Genomic DNA, 17,940 nt, shown 5'->3' on the forward strand with positions numbered 1-17,940 from the left:
CAAAAGAGTGGATGTTAAATGTTCTCACCTCAAAAATAACTGTGTGTAGTAATGCATGTATTACTTAGCTAGATTTAGCCAATTCAAATGTATATATGAGATAGCAGGTGCTCAGTTTCTCTGGGATTGGGTTTTGGGCCACTGCCCTGAGTCTCAAACCACTCCCCAGGGTCTCAGGCTCCTCCTCTGGGCCCTGAGTTACTGTTGCATGTTGCACCAATATCCAGCACCAACGCAGGCAGATTGAGACCACAGGAGGTAGATTTATGTAATTTCAGTGGGCAAGCACGCTCAGTAAAAAGGAGTTCATGCTTGAATGTCCTTCCAGTGGAGGCGCTAGAGAACACCAAACATATTCTGGGTGTTTTCTGTGTATATGTCAGAATTTGGCTATTGAACATACTCCAAAAGAAGCAAACAGAGCATGCAAAAGGCCAGGTTATGTAACTAGTTACATAGCCGGGAACAACCCCCTTAGTTAAATATTCATTAGATCGCATGAATATGTAAGAATAGTCAACTATAAAGGTAGAGTCTCAGAAGTTGGGGCTGTGCTCAACTCTCAAGTCACACTGCACTTTGCCTGTGAAGTGTGTATTTTTTATTCTTAACATTAAACCTGTTCTTGAATTCTACTCCGACTCAGCTCTTGAATTCTTTCATGCAGCAGAGTCAAGAATCTTACAGAGGATGGGGTTGAGGTCGAGTATCCAACCTCCCCAGACCCTCTTCTCTGATAATATATGTACTTCAAAACGTCATGTTGTACACGATAAATACATACAATTTAATGTTAATTAAAAAAAAATATATATATTTTTAATTAAAGTTAAAAAGCCTTACAGAGGGAGAAATACATGTGGTGAGAAAGAAAATAGATTCTTAGATGGGATCATCCAACAGTGTTGAGAGAACTCAAGGATGAAATTAAGAAGCTGATGGGAAAATCTGTTATACTAAAAAACTGCTAAGCTGAATATGACTCTAATGCATAAGAAAGATTTTAGAGAGGGATAAAGACCTATGTATAAATTCACAGAGAAGCTTAGAATCCATAATAAAGGTTAACATCATTGAACACAAAGGAAAATATCCCACCACAAGAAAAACAGCATGAATTCTGCAAGGGGATATTATATCTGATTATTTTACTGTAATAAAAAATAGGCATATAGAATAAATAAATTCATGAATATAATCCACTGATTCTTAAAAAACCATATATGATGTCTACTCCTCAAAGTTTGCTTTAAAAAATCAGGTTTCTAGAATACTTAGTAGTATAGAACACTTGCATGTGAGAAAATCTATTGAAATAATGAAGATACCCGGAGAGCAAAGTTAATCACAACAAAAATTAATCACATCAGCTAATTAAATAATGTGTAAATTAAATAAACAAGTTCCATCCAATTAAAAACTATTAATATACCTAAAGGAAGAGCAATTAAGTAGTATCCAGAGAACAAAATAGTGAAAGAACAAAAGACTGAGCCATTACAGAACCACAAAATGTTTAAACTAAGCAGATATGGCATTATGTTAAAAGAGAAGAAAGGGTATAATAAAAGATGTATGCGTGATGATAGTAAAAGATAGGATACTGGTAAATATAAGAATCACTAAAAACATCTTTGGAGGCTTGTATTTTTGTTTCATTACTGATGTTGATAGGAAGAAGATAAATAGGCCTAAAGTACTGATGAACCTGAAAAAGTTAAGGAAAGCAACTCCTTGTAACAGGAGAAAATAAAAAACGAAAAGGTGAAATTGTAAGCAGGAAAGTACATAAGATAATTTCCCTTAATGAAGTAGAGATGGAGTATGGGCAGGATCCACCTGAAGAATACAAAGGACACTGCAGGGAAAAGAAAAAGAAACTTAAGAAAAAAGGAAAGGATTTATATCATTTTGAAAGGAGAAGGCAAAAGTAGTTTTTAAAATTCCACCTCGACATAGTATTGAGAGAAACAAGTGAAAACAATTATACAAAACTGATGGCTTTAAATTTCAGCTGTTTGCCAAGTCACCACCATCAGTGTGAATTTTCTCTTGAAATATAGAATATCATTTAAAGACATAGATGCAATTTTAAAATGGTTAACCTTCTGAAGCCCCTTGATTATTACAAAGCACAATGAAAACCTAAAAAAAGTAAATTACTAATGGGTATCTACAAAATGGCTAATAAAGACAAGATTGATGTTAGCATATATTAAAGGTATGTCAACATATAGTTAGAATCATGCTAACAATGTATATTCATGGACACTATGTTAGGCCCCATAGGGATGTCCATAATGAATGTAACATCAGTAATAACTAACATTTGCTGACATTTATAAAGGGTTTTTCTTTATTTATTTCTATTATATCTTCACACAACTTTAGTAGATAAGTACCATATGACATAAGTGTCAAATAAGAAAATCAAAATGTTATATTTATACATGCAAAATTTGAGGTGGGAAGATTTAGGGAAGAGGACTATCATAGACTTGGAACTACAAATTTTCAATTGATTTCTTTATCACCAAATTAATCCCCAGTCACACAGGCTCTTACCCTCCCAGAGAGGAAATGCAGACGCTCAAGACCATTAGAGTGATTCATTGTTCTGAAGCAGGCAGCAGCTTCAGCTCCAGAGGTTGTTTTGTTCTTCGAGCTCTTTCCTTGTAAGTCTATCCATCTTACTTTGGTCTCTGATTGCCTCCTCTTTTTTAGACCAATAGCTCTCTAGGAAAGTTGATGCCGGGCACATGGGACACTTTTTATCTTGGAATGAGTTAATTCATTAATAAGGTATTTATTGAGTACTTATATTCCAGAACTGTTATTAGATACTGTCAATGCACACAGAAGGAGCAGGGAACCTAGCCAGAGACAGGTGAGCAATTTCATCAGTACATGGTGTACTGCTTGTTTGATCATGATGTCCTGGGAAAGCTTCTTTTCAAAGAAAAAAAAATTGTGAATTAAGTACCTCTATATTATACAGTAATTGTAAACATCTAGCGTAAAACGGGTATTCAATAAATAATTTTTGAATTTATTAGCTAATTAATATATAAACAAATATTTAATTAACTACATTTAAGATGACTGCTATAACAATTTTATTGAACTTTTTATTTTGAGGTAATGATAGATTAGTATATAATTTTAAAATATACTACAGAGAAAATCCATGTAACCTTTAACCAGTTTCCCCCAATGGTAACATCTTACAAACCTATAGTAAATAATCACAACCAGGATCATTGGCATTGATACAGTCACGATAGAGAACATTTATGTCACTACAAAAATCTTTTCTGTTATTCTCTCATAATTACATTTCCCTCCTTCCACCCAACTCATGACAACCAACAATTTATTCTTTATTTCTATAATTTTTTAATATAACATTGTTATGTAAATGGGATAATACATCCTGAAAACTACTGTCATTCACTTCTTTCTACTGAGAATAATTCCCTGGAGATTCACTCAAGTTGTTGCTGGTATCAAAGATTTGTTCATTCTTATTGCTGAGTAGAGTTCCATGGTATGAACGCACCACAGGTTCTTTTAACATTTATCTGCTGAAGGACATCAAAGTTGTTTCCAGGTTTTGGATTTTTCAAATAAAGCTGCCATGAAAATCCGTGTACAGGTTTTGTGTGATTATAAGCCTTCATTTATCTGGGATAAACGCTCAGGTGTGCAATTGCTAGGATATATAGTGGTTAAATACTATTTTTTAAAACTGTTTTCAGAGTGACTGTCCTAATTTACTTTCCCAGAAGCAATGCCTGAGTAATCCAGTTTCTCCTCATCCTTATCCTCACCAACATTTGGTGATGTCACTATTTTATTATTATTAATATCGTAATATTATTATTATTAATATTATTGATTTATTTAATTAATAAAACCCTTTCTGATAGATTTGTAGTGATGGATCATTGTGATTGATTTTTATTTACATTTCTCCAGTGTCTAATAATATTATCAACTTTTCATGTACCTATTTGCCATTTCTATCCTATTCAGTGAAATATGAGCTAGTGTCTTTTGCCCATTTTCTATTTGAATATTTTTTAACTAAGTATACTGTATACACACAAACGTACACACATATTCTACACAGTAATCCTTTATTGAATATTTGGAGTGTAAATATGTTCTTCCAGTCTGTAGTTTGACTGTTATCCCCTTAACAAGATCTCTCACAGAGAAAAAGTTTTTAATTTGATTAGTATGATGTATCAACTTTTCACTGTGTGGATCACGCTTTTGGTGCTAAATCTAACGACTCTTTTGTCTAGCCCTAGATCTCAAACCTAATTTCCCATTCTTTTCTAAAAGTTTTATAGTTTCACATTGTACATTTAAGTCTGTGATCTATTTCCAGTTAATTTTTGTACAAGGTATGATATTTAGGTCACAGTTATTTTTCTTACCTTTAAAAGTTCAATTTTTCCAGCACCAATTGTTGAAAGGCTATTCTTCCTTCATTGAAATGTGTTTAACCTTTGTCAGGAATCATATTTTTGCAGGTCTGTTTCCATTTGTTCCGTTGACCCATGTGTCTGTGTTCGATCAACAGCACGCAGTCTTGATTAACGTTGCTATATAACATCTCAAAACTGACCCACTGATCCTGCCCACTTTGTTCGTCTTATTCAAAGTTGTTTAGTTGTTCTAGTTTTGTGGTTTTTCCATATGTATAGGAATGTGTAAAACATATAGATCAATTTGAGGGAGAAATGATATCTTTGCTATGTTGGATTTTCATTTCCATTATTTTTCTCTGATTGCTTTCATCAATGTTTTGTAGCTTTCAGCAAACAAGACCTGTATGTACACTTTTTTTTTTTAGATTTACTCCTTAATATTTTACTTTATTTTGAATGAATACAGGCAGCATTGTGCTTTAACAGTGTTCACATGTTCGCTGCTAGCATAGAAAAATGTAATGATTGTCGTATGTTTATCTTGATTTTGTGACATTTGTTGAACTCTCTTATTATTTTAGTAGTATTTTGTAGAGTCCTCCAAATTTACTATGTAGACAATCATGTCTTCATACTATCTGTAGAGGAACAGTTCTATATCTTCATTTATTATCTGCAGCATTTTGTTTACCTTTCTTGCCTTATGGCCCTGGATAAATCTTTCAGTGTTGCATTGCGTAGCAACGTTCAGAGCATATATCCTTGCTTTGTTTCCAATCTTTTCTTCACACATCTATCACCATCCATGCTGTACATTAGAACCTCTGAATTTGTTCATGTTATAACTGAAACTTTATATCATTTGATGAACATTACCCATCTCTCCCAACCCCTAGCCCCTGACCACCACCATTCTACTCTTTCTTTCTATGTATTTCTAAGTATTTCACTTTTCTAGATTCCACATTTAGGTGAGATCATTCAATATTTGTCTTTCTGTGTCTGGCTATTTTATGTAGCATAATGTCCTCCAGTTTCATCCATGTCACAAATGGTAGGATTCCTTTTTAATGGTTGAATAATATCTCTGTGTGTGTATTCGCATTGCCTTCATCCATTAAATTCTCTATGGACACTTAGGTTGGTTCCATTTCTTGTTTATTGCAAATAGTGCTGCAATGAACGTGGAATTGCAGATATTTCTTTGAGATACTAATTTCATTTTTTGGAGAACATATTATATACTAAGAATTGGGATTGCAGGGTAGTATAGTAGTTCTATTTTTAAGTTTTTGAGGAGTCTCCATACTGTTTTCTGTAACGGCTGTGCCTATTTTCTTTCCCACTAACATTGTACAAAGTTTCTTTTTTTCCTACTACCATGCCAACTTATTATCTCTAGTCTTTTTTAATAATAACCATTCCAACAGGTGTGAGGTGATAGCTAACTGTGGTACTGATTTCCATATCTCTGATGATTAGTTATGCTGAACACCTCCATATAGACTTTTATCAGTGCATTTTAATGCATCAATCAGAGAGAAATATTAATTTAAAATTTATTATCTAAAATAAGTTAGCATATCACCTTAAAAACAGATTGAGGAATGCCAAGGCATTATTTTACACTCATAGAAGACATAATGATAACTCTAATAATTAGATAACCTGTTTTAATTTTCCAAGTTTGACCATATAGCAGGGGATGGAAATTAACTTTTGGTTAAACTTAATAGGAAGATCATGCCAAGACGATCTCCAAAGATCAATTAAAATTAAATTTTGTAGAAATATTAATATTTTCATATCCATATAAACATAAGTTAATGTTATAATGACTCTTCTGATGATGATTTAACTACAATGTTCCATAGGAAAGAAATATTTTGAATGTGGGTGTGGTGACTGTGAAGTTAAGGGTTACCATGCTTTTTGTAAAATGATTATATTCTAATCAGAAGGCTGCAAATAGGTAATACAGAAGAAATAGCCAATAAAGACAAAAAGGAGGGAATAAGAAAATAGGTTAAATTGTAAGAAATAAGACTACATTTTTATATAATTATTAATTTGACACTGAAAAGAAATGAGTTTTTAACACCAAACATTAATCAAATATTTATTTTGTTGGGTTTTGAATAAAATTGCAATTAAGTACTCTAACAAGGGAACTTACTCATTCTGCTTTCAGCTTGAGTAAGCATTTTATAAATTAGATATTAGGACTCTTCGGAAAAAACTAGGTCAATTAAAAGTTAGTAAAGCCAAGTCCAGATGGCACTGAATTCTCCGAACTAAAATTAACTACCCTGGCTTGGCTCATCCTCATTATTCAATTATTCATGGGATATACATGAAAATATGGCAAATTGGAAAATTGCTGGTAATTTGCCCTGTCAATGAAAGATGACTCAGTTCTTCTAATTACAGACTTAGACATTTCCTCTTCTCACCAGGTATTTTAAAAAAGCAACTGATTCTATAATTAAAAAAGAAAATAAATTAACAATCAACAGAGAATCATGGATAATTTAATTTTTTCCACGAGTTAGTTAATTCAAGTATCCATTTATGTAAAGGTTAGCAAGTAGTCACCTAATAGAAAAGTAATGCTATATATCAAACAAAACAATTTTTAAAAGTTTATAAAATGGAAACCAGAACGGAAAGAGAATTCTACACTCATACAATTTTACTACTTACTTGTTTTATGGCCTTGAATAAATTACCTTATCAGTTAAATTCTTAATTTTCTATGCTACAATACCAAGCATTTAGACTTCAAAAATTCAAATGTGTTTTCTTTTCAGATTTTGTGCTTTAAATTACCTAACTCTGTAGAATAAAATTTATAAAATTAAACTTCTCAAGATTAAACATATCTCTGAGTAGCTCATGTATGATTCAGCATTATATTATACAAGGACTTACCTACTGAAATTTCTTCTATAACATCATATCAAATGCATGCATATACCTGTAATAATGCAATGTTGTATTTTTTTTTTCTTTTTGGGCAATATTCAACTGATAACCCTTTAAAAACATTGACAACTACAAACAAACATAATTTTTTATCTATTTTCTCTCTGAAGACTTACAATAACCCTAAAAGGCATGTATAATTATTATAATCACATTAGTATGGAAGATGAAACCGAGGCATAGTCAGGTTAAGATTCTTGCTCCGTCAAATAGTTCATAAATCAGTGATGTCCGATAAAAATATTTTGTGAATGAAAAATGTCATTTTAGCATCTGAGCAGAAGGGCAACATACCCTAAGGGAAAAGAAGAGAAGGTCGTGAAGTGGCACTGAGCCTGGAAAGAAGTATCTGAATTTAAATAACTCATTTTGGAGAACATCGAAACATTCTGGTTGTGTCATTAGGGTTCTCAGGGGTCATAAGGAAAAGAATAAAAAGGAAAGAGTTTTAGAAAAAACAAAACTATATTATTTTAATATTTATTTGTAATATGGCCTAGTGAAAAAATATTACTTCTTCAAGGTAATAGAATGCTTTGTTGTATTAAAGACAAGCTGGGGTGGGGGGATGAAGTGCGATTTTAGAAAAAAAATGGTCCTGATCTTGACCTATTTATAAGAATCAAGTTTGCAACATGACTAACTTCTCTGTAGTCTGTGTAGTTCAGCTTTTTGTTTTTGTTTTTTATTCCTTGTGCTAGAACTCACCTATTTTAGCACAGATAAGATTTATCTTAAGATTTAAGTAAATGATACTAGGTAAAATAATATATCACTTCAATCCTTACCATTGTTCAAATTGTATAGTTTTGTCTAACAGTCAAAAATAAAATTGACAGTATAGTTTCCCAAATAATAAGTCATTTTTATGAAAAATGTATGGTCCTAAGGAGCAGAGATTCTTTGAATTCCTGAGTGTCTACTAAGTGCTAAATTCTCTGTCTTGTATAGTGTGTCTTGGCACTTTACAGATTTGGGAACCAAGCCCAATTAGGCTCACTAAATGACATTGGTAAAGTCAAAGAGTGATAGTTAAGACCATGCATTAAAAACTAAAGCATATATATCATAACATTTTTAGTTATTTTTTAATTGAATGCATTATGATAAACTGAGCTTCCTACTAAAAGCATCTTTAAACAGTTCCTAAAATCGAGAATAATGTTACAAGTCAAATCTAGAAGTAGTCTGGGCTGTTCGCATGCTATGCTGCCACCTCCCTCTGTATATAAATTGCCTTATACATAGATGAACTTAAAAAATGTTAGTGGATAGAAAGAAATACCACATTTTCATTCAAACTAGTGAAGTTTTTATCATAGTGTGATGGTATTTATCCTAGAGTTCTAAATCACATTTTTCCTTTTTTAATTAATTTTTTCAGTGTAAGATTTTACTCATCAATAATGCTAAGCACTGCACATCCTCAAAAAAGAAAAATTGAAAAGGCTTCTTTATTCAAAAGTAGCTTCTATTTTCCCTCTTTTCCTTAGATCTGTGCTTTGAAACAGTAACAAAAAGACAAAAATAATGAACAAAGCTTCCATTTACAGCAGGACAGTGGATTGTCTCTACATGAAAATAATTAAATGTTGGACTAAAAGAAATCTGTTAAAATATGTTGAACTGGCTAGAAAATTTGAATTCTTCAGAAGCAAAAATCTGAGAAAGCTAAAACGTAGAAATGTAAACTAAACACTGAGGTAAGATTTGCTCTGATGACATTTGCCTCACCCAGATGAACTTGAGCTTCCATTTTTATGACTTAACAAGTCTCTGGGAAAAGAAGATAAAATCCAAGACATATCAAGAGGGAAAGAAAAAAGGAGATGCCTAACTCATCTCATTCACTTGTGCACACTTAAAACTGTGGCCTTAATGGTCTGCAATCTCTGTTTAAGGGTAGAAACAATACTGCTTTAGAACAGACATAAAAACAGTTTTTGTCTTTAATTTTAGCTCTAGATAAAGAAAATCTCTCATGAATGGCAACACTGTAAGTGTAAGAGTATTGTCTATATAAAAAATTGTTATTAATAAATGATAAAACATCAATAACAATAGACCTATTATTTAAGAGAGGGAAAAATAAAGTTAAAAGATTCTAAGATCCTTTCATTTTCAGAAGAGTATTGATAAAGGTTAGACTTTTTAATACATTATCATATATGCTAAAATTTATATATGTTTAGATTTGTTAAAATTTCTAAAGTTACAAATGAAAACAGGATCACAACATACAGACTAAATAGACAAATTAAAAAATTTAAAAAATAAGACAACAAAGAAGAGGAAAATACATAAATGTAGCAAGAATCAAAAGCATAAAAATAGGACAAGTGACATAAATTCCAAATGTGTTATATGTATGAAGGTACTTAAGAAAAAAAAGTTCAGGGAAAGACTCATATTGTCTTTCAATTCTATTTTTCCATGAGCTTTTTGAAGTACCCTCATATTATACAAGAAAATTTATATATTTATATATATGCATTTAGAAACATACTTCTAAAAAATACATAGCCCAATGAAGTAATCATAATAAAAATCTAAAGAAAACTATTATAATATAAATAAGAAAATATTTGAAATAGAACAATGCTATATATCTGCAACTATTGGATACAACTAAAGTAATTATAAGCATAAAACTTACAACCTCAAATGCTTGCACTAGAAACCCCCAAAAGACTGAGAAGTAGTAGAGTCTACACCTGTAATAGAAATGAGAAAAGGATATCCAAAAAAAAAGCAAGAAAGAAGACAAAAGTAAAGAACAAAGTAATATCATAGAAAATACACAATAGAGAGAATCAATGAAGACAAAAGTCAGTTCTTAGACACAGGCAGCAAAAGTAATAATTGAGACACTGTACTACATAAAAATGAAAAACTTTTGTGCATCAAGGGACACAATCAACACAGTGAAAAGGCAGTCTATAGAATGGGAAGAAATATTTGAAAATCATATATCTGATAAAGCATTAATATACGGAATATATACAGAACTCCCACAACTCAACAAAAATAAAAACAAACAACAAAAAATCTGATTATGAAGTGCATGTGACCTAAATTAGCATTTTTTCTAAGAAGATATGTGAATGGCTAACAAGCACATAAAGAGATGCTCAACATTATTAATCATTAGAAAAATGGAAATCAAAACCACGATGAGTTACCACCTAACATCCATTAGAATGGCCACTATTCAAACAAACAAACAAATTTAAAAACAAAAACAAAACAGAAAATGTTGGTGAGAATGTGAAGAAGTTGGAAACTCTGTGCCTATCGGTGGGGATGTAAAATGGTGCAGCCACTGTGGAAAACAGTATGGCAGTCCCCCCCCCAAATTAAATTAGAATTATCATTTGATTCAGCAGTTCAGGATCTATACCAGAAATAATTGAAAGCATGGTCTCAAAGAAATATGTGTATGCCCATATTCACAGCAGCATTATTTACAATGTCCAAAAGGTGAAAGCAACTCAAGTGTTGGATGACCAAAATGTGGTATGACCATACAATGGAATATTATTCAGCCTTAAAATGGAGGGAAGTCTGGACACATGTTACAACATGAATGATGACATTATGCTAAGTGAAATAAGCTCGTCACAAAAGAAAAATACTGTGTGATTCCACTTGTATGAAGCACCAAGAATAGCCAAAATCACAGAGACAGAAAGTAGAATGGTGGTTGCGGGGCAGACGAGAATGGGGAGATACTTTTTAATGAATACAGACGTCCAGTTTTACAGGATGAACGTATTTCTGGAGATGAATAGTACTGATGGTTGCAAAACACAGAGGTACTTAATGCCACTGAAGTGTACACTGAAAACTGGTTAAGATGATAAATTCTATAATGTGTATTTTACCACAATTAATTTTTTTTATTTTAAAAACATATGACTTAGATAAATAAATATGATATATTTTTTCTATAGTTACAACAAAAATAATTTTGGGAGAAAGTTTCAAATAACAAGTATTAACCTCATTATTTAATATTTTTATTTTACAAATCTCATTTTGTGTTTTACTCCACATTGCACAATAGGATAATATACACGGGGTAGAAAAAAATAGCTTAAAATGGGATCATACTGCCAAAGGTGGGGAAATTCATTTTCATTTTCCCTGATAAATTACATAAAGAGAAGTTACCTCATTTCACTTAAAAAACAATTATTCCCATGATAATACCTGTATCAGTCCATGTTTAGTGCTTATAACAAAGTACACTGAATTGGGTGATTTATAAAGAAAACGAAATTTATTTCTTACAGTTTTTGAGGCTGAGAAGTCCAAAGTCAACCTAGTGGTGGTGACAGTGACCCAGGGGTCTCACATTGTGAGATGGTGGAAGCAGAGAGAGCAGGGAGAGAGACAGACAGACTCTCCTCTCCTTTTAAAGCCCTCAGAACCACGCCCCTGACCACCATTTTTAATCCATCCACTAGTGCACAGTCCTACAATCCAATCACCTCTTTAAGGCTCCATCTTTCAACTACCATAATAGGATTCCCCACCTTCTTAACAGTCACAGTGGGGGCTAAGTTTCTAACACATAAAACTTGGGGGACACAATTCAAGCCTAAGTGAGTTTTGGGGGGACATAACTCAATCCACTGCAATCCTTTGTGTTTATCTGAAAATATTACTTAGTTAATTCTAGTTAAAAAAAAATGAAATTTAAATCAAAACAAATCTTCAAAACAAAAATGAGCTATATCCCTTAAAAATTAATCTTGTTAATTTTATTTTCATGTTCTAGTGTAGTAGTTTTGAAAACTTTGATTACCATATTTTACAGAAGTCTCTTCAGGGACTGCATCTGAAAGACATGCAGTGGTGGCCAATCTCTTCTGTATATTCCTCCTTATTTCTTATTTTTGTTTTTAGTATATTCAGACTCACTTTTTTATTTTTATTTTTTTAAATAAAATTGCTCTTCTGAGTGGACTAGTATGCTGTTTATAACTACACCAAGTAAAAAGCCCACAATGAGAAGGGTTAATGAGAATGAGGATGATATACTGAATGCAAAGCATTTGCATGGAAAATTTTCTCTGTCCGCTGACTTTTGGTTAACCAAGAAAACTTTAGGCAGCTCATATTTATGTTTACAGAAAATATCGCACCATATGGCATACAGGCTTTCTGAGAACACTGATTTGTGATCAAGACAGTAATCCAAGTGCTGGGCAACCACCACAAAGTTAACACACATATTTGTCTGCTATTTTCAATACTAATATATTTTATGTATGCCTAGAAATGATTGCAATAGCATTTGAAATCGACCCAAATTCCTTTCTGGAAAAAAATATGAGAGAATATGTAAGATATTCTGACATTTATTTATTTACTAAATAAGCTCCTCCAAGAGCCAAGACTATCAGTTGTGGACAACTTCATGCAATATTATGATCTTGTCATATCTAATTTTCATAATTTTCTCCCTTGGTTACTGTTTACTCAGTGTTCTTCCCTTCCCCCAGCTTTTCCAGCTCATTTAATGTATAATCATAGAACAGCTCTCTTTGAAAATATCTAAAGCTTACACCTTCTCACCCAAGGCTCTTTACTGCTCATCTTCTCCCTAAATCAAAGTTACCTCTCCCATCCTTCTTCCCTCTCCATGACATCCAAAACATACAAAGGAAGAAAAAATTAAATTAAGATTAGACATAATGCACTACAAAGCAGCTGTTTAATTTTCAACATAAACAATATAATTCAAGTCAAGAAATATTGCATGAGTACCTGCTAGCGCATGTTGATTGCTTAACCACGACAGAAGATTTCACGACCACAGTGAATAGGGATATTGAACTCGAGCTGCAAGATGTGAGTCCAGAATGGAGGTAAAACTGCCACCCGGTTGCCTCCAGCTCGACTCTGGCTGCCCCCACTGCCACCGGGGGTAGGAGGGCCGTGATCCAAAGGAACCAGAGCAGTTGAGAGACCTGTTCGTTCGTGGTGTGAACTTTGAAACTACAGATGATAGTTTAAGAGAACATTCTGACAAATGGTGCACACTCACAGATTGTGTGGTAATGAGAGACCCTCAGACCAAGCTTGGCAGGGGCTTTGGTTTGGTGACTTCCTCTTGTGGAGAGGTGGATGCAGCAATGTGTGCTCGGCCGCCACACAAGGTTGATGGGCGTGCAGTGGAAACAAAGAGAGCTGTTTCTAGAGAGGATTCTGTGAGGCCTGGTGCCCATCGAACACTGAAGACAATTTTTGTTGTTGGTATTAAACAAGATACCTAAGAATATAATTTGAGAAACTGTTTTGAAAAGTATGGCAAGATTGAAACCATCGAAGTTATGGAGGACAGGCTGAGTGGGAAAAGGAGAGAATTTGCTTTGTAACTTTTGAAGATTGTGATACAGTTGATAAAACTGTTGTTCAGAAATACCACCCTACTAATGGGCATAATTGTGAAATGAAAAAAGCTCTTTCTAAACAAGAGATGCAGTCTGCTGGATCACAAGGAGGTCGTGGAGGTGGAGCTGGCAACTTTGTGGGTTGTATGAGAAATTCTGGAGGTGGTAGAGGTAATTTGTGTGGTGTTAGAAACTTTGCTGGAAGAGGAGGCTCTGGTGGTGGAGGTGGTGGCAGCAGAGGTAGTTATGGAGGAGGTCGTGGCAGATATAATGGATTTGGAGGTGATGGTGGCACCATGGTGGTGCTCCCAGTTGCAGTAGTAGTGGTGGCTATGATGGTAGTGGACGAGGCTATGGAAGCCAAGCTTGTGGATATAATGGTGGTTGTGGAGGATATGATAGTGACAGTGAAGGAGAAAATTCTGGTGTTGGTAACTGTGGTGGTGGTGGGAACTATAATGGTTTTGGAAATTATAGTGGACAGCAGCCATCAAATTATGGATCCATGAAGAGGGTTAGTTTTGGTGGAACAAGCTTGGGCAGTCCCTGTGGTGGTGGTTATGGATCTGGTGGTGGATGTAGTAGATATGGTAGCAGAAGGTTCTAAAAACAGCAGAAAAGGGCTACAGTTCTTAGCAGGAGAGAGAGTCAGGAGTTGCAGGAAAGCTGCACATTACTTTGAGACAAACTCTAAAACTGTGCCACAAAAGGAATGATGGTCTAAAGTCAGAAAAGTTACTGCAGGGCCGGCCCCATGGCGCACTTGGGAGAGTGCAGTACTTGGGAGAGTGCAGTACTTGGGAGAGTGCAGTACTTGGGCGCGCAGCGGTGCTCCTGCCGCGGGTTCGGATCCTATATAGGGATGGCCGGTGCGCAGAGAGGTGCGGTGACACCAAGCCAAGGGTTGCGATCCCCTTACCGGTCACAAGAAAGACAAAAAAAAAAAAAAAGAAAAGAAAAATTATTGCAGCTCAAACAGGAAAACCTTCTTGTTCAGGATTTCATAGCCAAAGTTTGCAAAAAGTGCAGCTATTGATTAATGCAGAAGAGCATCAATTAGGCATACATTCCTGAGGTCTTTTATCTGTTGTAGCTTTGTCTTCTTTTTCTTTTTATTAAATAAGGTATATTGCCCTGTAAAGTTTGTCAGTGGTACTGGGAACAAAAAATAAGGAATTTTTAACTTCTCAAAAAAAGAAAAAAAAAGAAAAAGAATGAATAGGGAGGGAACTAACCACTGCCCATTTTCTTCACATCTCCTTACTATCTTTATAAATCAGTTTCCAATACTAGAGCCTGATTAGAAAACCTAACAGCTTTCACTTAAAAAAACAAAACAGTTTCAGTTATCTTGTACATTCTCCTTGATTCTGGGCTGGAGTCAAAATTCTAGAAAGAGGGACAATGAACTACATCAGCAAGCACAAAATCCCATGTGCCAGTACCATAAATTTTCATAATTTGAAAAGATAAGACATTTATTTTCATCTCAGTTATCAGCGAAGGCTTCATGGGAGACATAGCATTTAAATTTTACCTTGAAAACTGACAAGGATTTTATATGTGAGAAATGTGAGAAAAACATTCAAGGCTAAGGGAAAGACCAGAGAACAGATGTGGATAAATGAAAGTGCAGAAAATGTTGATGGAACAAAGATTGATACTAGTTGACTGAAAGGTACAATGTAAGGCGGTCCATAATAAAATTAAACAAACAAACAAGAAAACTGTGGTTGGCAGCAAAGTATAATAAACAGTTTGAGGTTTGTAACCAAAATGAAATAGAAGCAATAGTGCTTGTTTTGATGATTTAAAGAGTAATATTAATAAAAGGTTGATCACAGAATCTGAAAAATGGTATTCACCAATGTCACATACTTATTTTGCTAGTATCTTCAGTAGGCACAGAATAAAGATTGCTTTATTCTGTAGGAAAGTTTATATTATTACAGTTTTATAAAAACAAAACAAAAACCTTCTCCATATAATAAGAAGTTGATTTGATCGTTTAGGTTATTTAAAAGTAAAATACCTAGTGACACTGAAGGTGACAGATAGATAGAGAAGTTGGGATGAAAGAGAGAGTGCAGGGATAAAACAAATGTAAAGTCTATTATCACAGATCAAAAAAAGTTTATAAAGATTCAGAGCAACACAGCTCATAGGAATGGTGTCAGTAGAATGAATACTCACATGCCTACAGGCATATATTTTCTGAATATAAATTTAAAGCATATGGTCGCATAATTGGACAGAATATTTAAAATCAAGACTGTTCAGAAAAATCCAAGATATGTAGTTGTATTTCTAAGGTCAACTTGTAGATGAAAATAATTTATAATGAATTTTTTTTTATTTTTAAGTAACTATCCACATTTGAAGTGGTGTCAAATATTAACAGAAAATGTTGATATTTCATAAATTGCATCATTGTAAAGTTGAATATAATAATAGTCCTAAGAATTCCTACATAGTTGAAAATGAGCTATAATTTAGAGATACTGTAAAAGGAATATACATGTATCTCAAAGAGCTGAAATAAATGTTAGAATGGCATCGAAGTATAAAGAGAATTCAAAATATAGAATTTCTAACAATGCATTTATATTATCCCCAGAGATATTTGAAAAAAAAATATATATACTTTATCTTACCAGTGATCTCCTAAATATATCTGTTCCACCCTGGAGTGTTGAAATACGTACAGCATCCTTTCTAACTCTTCAGAGTACCTCAGTTGTGGATCCAGTTATATCATAAATTGTCTTTGTGCCTCGAAATAGGAAATGAAATAGACCTTAAGATGTGTTCTCAATATTCTCAGGCTTTCTACTGAAAAGATTCTTCCCGAAGTTACTGAGAACTTTCAAATGTGAGAGGTACAAAGGTTTTGAAAAGAAGAGCAAGATAAAATTTCTTAAATTAAAACTCTGAAATACCAAGCCCAAATCTTAAATTAAATCTCATTTTGTACCATCAGGTAATAGGAGATAGCTAAGGATATGGGTGATATTTTTTTCTGGAAATGTCACATCATATGTGTTGGGCTATTTCTTTCATAGTCTCTAACATTTAATTGAAAATCTTTGCCAACTTTTGGTCATAATAACCTATTCTGGGAATACATGGCTTATTGCTTGGGCAAGATTGCTGTTCTATTCAGTATGAGTTCAAAGATGCATTTCAAATTCAACAATGTATTCTTGCAAAAACTACTGTTAATGTTATCGACCACAAACTTTATATTGCATAATAAGTTTTAATTTTCAAATTACTTTTAACATATGTATTCTCATTTTAAGATAGGGATCTCAAATTACAAGTAATTTGCAGCAATTTCAAAATAGAAAATCAAAAGTATAATTGGCTGGACCTATCTGGGTTATGTGTAATTAAATATGATGGGAAAAATCAGCTATCTATTTACTCATGTACAGGGAACTGACACCTCCAAGTTTTCATGTCTTCTTGAAAAGAAGTTTATAAGATGCTGAGTGAATCAGATGGACAAAATTCGATAGTGTCTTATTGTGATGCATTTATACCAAGTCAATAGGTAAAATGACAGGAAAAGAAATAGGTAGCACAGATAAAGCCTGAGAAAGAAAGAGAAGCAGAAGTTGGGGTGGGGGTGGGGAGTAAATGTGAAAGTTGTAAAAGTGATAAAATTGGATGCAGTGAAATATTAACAGGAACTTACATTTTTTTTTTTTTTTTTTAAGTAGGGAAGGCTCTCCAAGTATACAGAGCTACTTGGACTATCCCTATATAACAAATGAGAAAACTAAGGTATAAATAAGTATGTAAATTACACAGACACATACATGGCTACTAAAAAAGGCAAATTCTATTCCAGATTTGCCTGACCTTGATGGCCTCTTACTGCTTCAGCTTTGTGCTTCTGTTACGTGGATACTTGGCAATCTAAATAGAAAAATACTTTTTAAGTCATATTATCAAAAACAGAAAAACTGTAGCTAAGTAATTTAATATCTTGGTTGACCTTTTATCCATCAAATGCAATTTTATAAAATAAAATATAGTTAGAAGGATGTTAGGAGCCATTTAGTACACTTAAGAGCTTTGTATTTTTCACTAAATTATCTAATTTATTT

At 33.3% G+C, this 17,940-nt stretch overlaps 1 protein-coding gene and 1 pseudogene across 2 annotated transcripts in view; one reads left to right on the forward strand and one right to left on the reverse strand.

The window, feature by feature from the left end:
- BRINP3 (BMP/retinoic acid inducible neural specific 3) overlaps positions 1-17,940 on the reverse strand; it is a 366,300-nt gene that overhangs the window by 206,642 nt on the left and 141,718 nt on the right. The window lies entirely within an intron of this gene.
- LOC134385092 (heterogeneous nuclear ribonucleoprotein A3-like) lies at positions 13,295-14,432 on the forward strand (annotated as a pseudogene).

This window comes from Cynocephalus volans, chromosome 8, assembly GCF_027409185.1.
Source record: "Cynocephalus volans isolate mCynVol1 chromosome 8, mCynVol1.pri, whole genome shotgun sequence".
In the NCBI taxonomy this organism is placed as follows: Eukaryota; Metazoa; Chordata; class Mammalia; order Dermoptera; family Cynocephalidae; genus Cynocephalus; species Cynocephalus volans.